General features: G+C 45.8%; 1 protein-coding gene across 2 annotated transcripts in view; it reads right to left on the bottom strand.

Moving 5' to 3' along the window:
• The window catches only part of KCNB2 (potassium voltage-gated channel subfamily B member 2), a 334,334-nt gene that overhangs the window by 180,949 nt on the left and 147,024 nt on the right, over positions 1-6,361 (bottom strand). The window lies entirely within an intron of this gene.

Raw genomic sequence — 6,361 nt, 5'->3', positions numbered from 1 at the left:
TGGGAGAAACATTAGACCATTCTGGGTACAAAGTAACTTACTGAGTAGTCCCACCATCATTCGAGCCGAACCAGGGGTGACAAGACAGCCGAGAGACCGAAAGAGCCTGGTTATTTAGTTAAGAGAGTTAACCAAGTTTCAAACAGTTAAAAGTTAGTTGGGATCCTCTTTTGTCCTTTCTGCAGGCCAATGAAAATTTAAAAAAAAATTTCTTTTTCACAGTGGACATGATAGACTAGAGATTTTTATTTCCCTCTTTTCTTTTTTTCTGTCAATAGAAAAAAATAATATTCCTATTTCTGTTCTTCTAGACATATTTAAGCAGACAGACTAAGCTCAAACCACTGGCTGCTTGATGAAAATATGTGAAGAGACAGTAAATAATGTCAGTACTTGGAGAAGGTGAGTTATCTATCAATAGGTAAATGAGTGTCACATTCTTTTAGTGCCTGCCACTTTTTTCATCCTCACCCAAGGATATGACTCTATTGATTTTAGAGAAGAGGAAGGGGATATATATATATATGTGTGTGTGTGTGTGTGTGTGTGTGTGTGTGTGTGTGTGTGTGTGTGTGTGTAGGGAGAGAGAGAGAGAGAGAGAGGGAGAGAGAGATTGGTGAGAGAGAAAAATTGATTGGTTGCCTCCGTACATCCTGACTGGGGGTTGAACCCGCAACCTAGGTCTGTACCCTGACAGGGAATCAAACCCGCAACCTTTTGGTGAACAGGACGACGTTCCAACAAACCGAGCCACCCGGACAGGTCAGTGCCTGCCATTTCTTATCAGTTGCCCCTCAATAACCTGGCAGGATGTACATTTCCAGGTTACACATTTCGCTACTGATGTCCGCTAGTGAGAAAGGTGATCCTGGGAGAGAGTTTCATTTCTAAAGTCTCTTAGGTCACTAAGTATACAAATGAAAATAGGAGAGGGATGCCTGGCCAGAGTGGCTACCAATCAATGTTTCTCTCTCTCCCGTGCTCTCTCTCTCTTCCTCCCTCCCCCCTCCACTCTCCAAGCATGTCCTTGGGTAAGGAAAAAAAATAGGGTAGGAATAAGAATAACCTTATGCCATATTTTCATTTTTTAAACTATATCAAAATTTTGGAAATACACTGTTTCCATTTTTAAAAAATATAAAGGTAGAAAGACATTATTATGCCGTCCAAAGGCAGGAACCAGGAAAACCGCTGGGTTCCATGCGTCTGAGATCAAACTTGTCTGCATGTGCTTCCTGGCTGAGGGGAGAGCGAGTGCAGATTCACGGACATTCTGAAATCAAGACTCAGGAGTAATCACTCCTCCCACTACCGACGTGTCTGAACAGCCGAAGCTGGTGCAGAAAAGCACGCAGGGAGATTGAGGCTTGTTCCAACCCTTGATAACAGAAGCAGAACTCTAAGATAATGCACCACGATGGCCTTTCCCAGAATCAATGGCAACTTCCAGTCCTACTCAACTATCGACGGCTGACTGTCCCAGGATGGGTCATTTCAGGAGACCTCAGCAAATCAGAACAACACTGTAGACTCACTTCCAGCAGCACTTAGCTGCTTCTTGCACAGTCACACTGTTGAAAGAACGTGCTTGCCAAGGGAAGAAGAAACTAAGCCGAACAGATAACCCAGATTCTACTTTCATAAGAAGCCACATTTCGTCGCACTCTCTGTGCTGGGAGCCTTGCATTTGCCCCTGGGGTTCTGCTCCACCTTCACCCACTGGGCACTGGGCCCCCAGAAGGTTGACTGAAAGGCCTGTAGCAACAGGTTCCCTCACCCTCCGGCTTCCTGCTGGGATTGGCCCATGGGGCACACTGGCAGGACCTGGCTGAGGGGGGCACTGATGTCACAGTGGTATGGCTGCTCCCCTCACCAGGGACTCTGCTCCTGCCAGGGGCCCTTCCCACATCCTCTCTGCATCTGGGCTCTGGCTTCCCCAACTCCTCAGGCCTCGGGTGGGAACAGAGCTCCACAAATACCACTTCTTGGGGCTCCCTGCACCCTGCTCCACCTTCAGAAGGAGTCCCTTTCTTATACTGTCTCCAAACTAAAGGACACCTTTAGTTTCTATGAAAATAACAAAAGTGTATTTCCCAGGCTACAGCGTGATGATCTAGAAAATGGGAGAAAATAACCCTGAAGGGAGAAAAATCAAACCTTGTGCCCGATCTTCCTTAGTTAGGGGACATGCCGATTTAGTGGCTGACCTCTGGATAACCTCTTTATGGGGCGGGGACTGGGAGGGACTTCTGCATGTGTGACAGGTGTGCACGTGCAGCCTGTGCTTTGGGTGGGGGCGGGGGCAGTGTCAGGTTTTCTGATCATCTCTCTAGCCTATGTCACTGACATACCATGCCTCCTCTTATTCCATTTTGCATTCTGTGAAATGGAGATAAAAAACAAAAACCTAAGCAACAAAACCAAGCTCAATGATCAGTTAGTTCAAGGAAAAGAAAGAAATAAAGAAACTAGTAAGAGGATCCTTCAGAACATCCACCAACCATTACTCATCCATCTTGAGCTCCCAAGAAGAATTTAAGTGGCAGCATGAGGAAGCCACTCCCTGTCCATGAAGGTAATAGTGTTTTGAAACACTGAAGTGGGCTGGTAGAGAAAGCTGTGAAATTACTTCCTCCCAATGTCTTTGAGATTTAGGTTCTTCTCTCTCTGGATGATCTAGTTCTGATGCTCCGAGGGTAAGATCTGAAATGGAGCCACCTGTCAAGGTCCCTTCTTCGCCCATAAAGCACCAATCAGAAGACACCGACATTTACACGGTGATGGCAGAAAGTGGTGCTGAGTTGGCATTAAACAAAGACCTCAGAGGTCATGGGAAGACAGTGTGATTGAGCCGAGACCCCACTGGTTAATGTGCAGCACGCACCCTGAACAAACACGGACGCGCATGAACACAGAGAGTCAGAGCTGTGGGTGATACCACAAAAAGCAGGGCTAGTTCTTAAAATATTTCCGAAAAATGCATGTGAAGCATGAAAGTGAAGCAATGAAATCCAATTGTTATTTTAACAAATTTGTGGCAACTCTGCTCCTCTCTCTCCTTCAAAGGGGGCTTGATATGACATGAAAACAATCCGTGCATTTTCTTATTGAGAGTGAGACCATGAACAGACGGATCATGTTTATTTTCCTGACTCATGAAGTTCATCACATTGTGCACAGATGGAAGCATGATGATTCAGGGGATGATAAAAACACACACACACACACAAAACAAACACTATAAACCCCAGTGCCTGTGTGCATGACGAGAAAGCAGGCACCATGACTCTAATTGGTAATTTGTGCCTCTGGGGAAATTAAGAAGCAATCTTGATGCTGAAAGAATTCACTCGCCTTAAAGGAAAAGCATTCACTCAATATGGGCCATTTGTGGACTACACTGATTTTTTACTTTAAAAATGCTGTGGCTGGTGGTTTGAAACCCATACTTTGAGCCAAAACCTTTGCTCACTTTCATCTATACTCATAACTAATTAATATTCAGCTAATGAACCAAAGCCACATAGGATTTTTAATTTTAAAGCCAAGACTATGTAGCGAGAGCAGAGAGGGACAAGGCTTTTAGGCTCATTTCAATGGATCCCTCATCCAGTGCTGACCAGACACACACCCCATCGCTCAGCTGGGCGATGGCGATCGGTCCTGTCAGTCCTCTTTCAGACACACCGGAAGCACAGACAGCAGTGTGCCCACCCTTTCGAGAAACAGGAGCTCTCAGATGGACTCCTCCTTTCCATTTCCATTCCCTGCCAGTCCCATGTGCTCTCAATGCCCTGCCCCTTCCCCCATCCCTGTCCAGTCGAGCTCTCCCTCAGCTCCCTTCAGATGAACCTAGAAGCCTGTCTCCAGTTTTGCCCTGGCTGTGGACTGTCTGCCCCTGGAAGTCAATGTCTCACCCCCACCCCCACCGGCTACACCTGCTTTTGGCTCCTCCGATTGGGGAATCGCAACATTAGGAGTGGACATTCTGTCTGTCCTCTAACTAAGTTCCCTCAGAACATTCCAGTCAGGAATTGGGTCCCTGTCTCGTCCCTCTGAGTCTGAATGTGCCTGGGTAACCTGCATAGTACCTCAGGTCTTTAAAGACCGAGCCTCTTCTTCACGCTCCTTCTCCCATTGAGGGGACTTGCATGCCAATATCTGCGGCCAGCCATCCTGGTAACAAACACCTCGCTCCCCGCTCCACACACCAGACAAACCCACTCTGGTGCCTAAGACCCCTCCTCCACATCTGCCAGAACTTTACGTTGTCTACTGACACCCATGCGTGCGCTGTCTACATGGCTTGATTGCTTTCCTCCACCCTCAAACAAACTCTACTAGCCACCCTCCTGTCAGAACATGGCTACAGCAGATCAGAGACACGTAGATCATGGCCATCTTTACAGAACCTGGAATGACCTACCAGTGCGATTTATTTCTTCACAAGTATAGTGTCTCAGAGGTTCTTGGTCTTTTCTTCCCGTATCCCCATTAACAAGATCCAGCCTAAATGCCTTCTAACATTGCATTTTACTCTGTCTTTATATTTTATCAGAAAAACGGAACTGCACCCTGTGTAGGAATTTCTAGATGGAGTTGGTGGATGGGGAGTGTTTCCTACCTATCAAATCTAGTGAGAGGGCCACCAGGATAACCAGGATATACCTTAGAAGGGTATATGTAACAGAGGGAGGTCATCCAGAGAAACAGGGTCCAGGGATAACAAGTCTTCAGCTACATCCTTCACTGGTAAATACGGCCAGAGCTTCAGTCTCCTCAGATGATCAGGGAAAGGACAGATGGAGGAACTGAAAAACGTGTCAAAGGGATTCACTGAAAGACAGGAAGAAGCCTTCTGAGCTAACTAATATTTAAATCACCTTTGGATTTCTTACTTCTCACAACTTTAGATCTGGAGAGCCCTGCTAGGTCCTTCATCTTTAGAGAGATCACTTAAAAGAACGACTCCATTTATCCTGAAGCCCACTCTTTATTTTTCAGTGTTGGGTAGGAGGATCCTTCTGATGGCTGAGGTCCTTTCAGGAACATAGTGCTCATCCTACCTGTACCCCAAGTTCAAGATTGCTCAGCTCTAAAACACACACACACACACACACACAGAGCTTTCTCAGATTCTCAGAGAGATAACTGTAATAGTTGGGTCATTTAGTAACTCCTTTTGGATTGCAGACTTTTAGCACATTTTTTAGTAATAATGCCATCTATTATTAGCTGCTCAAAACTGGGCAATTTGCTTACTTTTCTGAACTTCACGTTTCTCATCTATACAATGGGGACACTAACACAACTCATTAAGTGAGATAATATTATGCTAAAATATTCTACAGGCAATGAAGGATGAGCCAAATGTTAGTAGTCATTATTCCCACTCCACTTTCATAGTGCCCTACAACCTTCATACGAAAGGTTATTTGTTCAATAAATGCCACTGACTAAATGACTGATAAAGTAATTAGAACCTGAACTCCCTCAATTAACTCTAGTAGCAAAGGTCTGTTTTTCACGGTCACTGACATTATCCAAGAATAGATTTTCGAGCTGTAAGGTGTGTCTGTGGGCTGTCTCCCCTTTGGCAGCTGTACATTGAGGATTCAGATGCACACATCAGTCTTTGGCTTAGTACTGGAAACTTACCTACTACATTTAAAAATTTAAGCACAGAATCAAAGGCAATGTTCTTCTTAGAGTGACATAATAGATGGATGGTTGGAAGAATTGTCTACTTTCATTGAATAACAAAGTCTTGAAACCAATGCTTCTTCCCTGAGCACATACATATTCATCGGTAATTTTCAGGGAGTTCGATAACATCATACCTCTTGTCCCAGAACTACCCCGTGAACAATTTTAACTACCTATGACAGATTTTTTTTTTTCTATTCTTTGTAGTGAATGCAGGAGCATGGCCCAGCCTTTCCTAGACCCTGACCTCAGGCTCCAAGTCCCCATCCCTCAGATACTGGAAGTAATGGCAGCCAACAGCTCTCAGCTGAGACCCTTACTGGGGCGTGTCCGAGGCTGAAGACAGTCCCTTGACCCAAGATCATGTCTCTTCTGCAGACAGCCTGCACCAAGGAGTGACTCAAGTGGGGGTACAGAGGCCTAGTCCCCTCATCCCAGTGTTGACGACTCTGGAAAGCCATCCAGCTCCAGAGCAACCGTTGGGGAGCAGCTGAGTCTGGGGGCGACAGAGCACTTGTCCTTTTCCTCTGCCCAGTTCTGAGCTCCCTGCTCTACACAGGTGCTGGGCCCAGGGCCACTTACGAACAAGCTAGTGCTTGTGCATCTCCATCTTGCAGATTCTCCTGTTGAGACAGGAGGGAGTGCGTCTCACATT

Source organism: Myotis davidii, unplaced genomic scaffold (genome assembly GCF_000327345.1).
Source record: "Myotis davidii unplaced genomic scaffold, ASM32734v1 scaffold200, whole genome shotgun sequence".
Classification (NCBI taxonomy): domain Eukaryota; kingdom Metazoa; phylum Chordata; class Mammalia; order Chiroptera; family Vespertilionidae; genus Myotis; species Myotis davidii.
The sequence above is the reverse complement of the archived record's forward strand: the minus strand, read 5'-3'. Positions and strand labels throughout refer to the sequence as shown.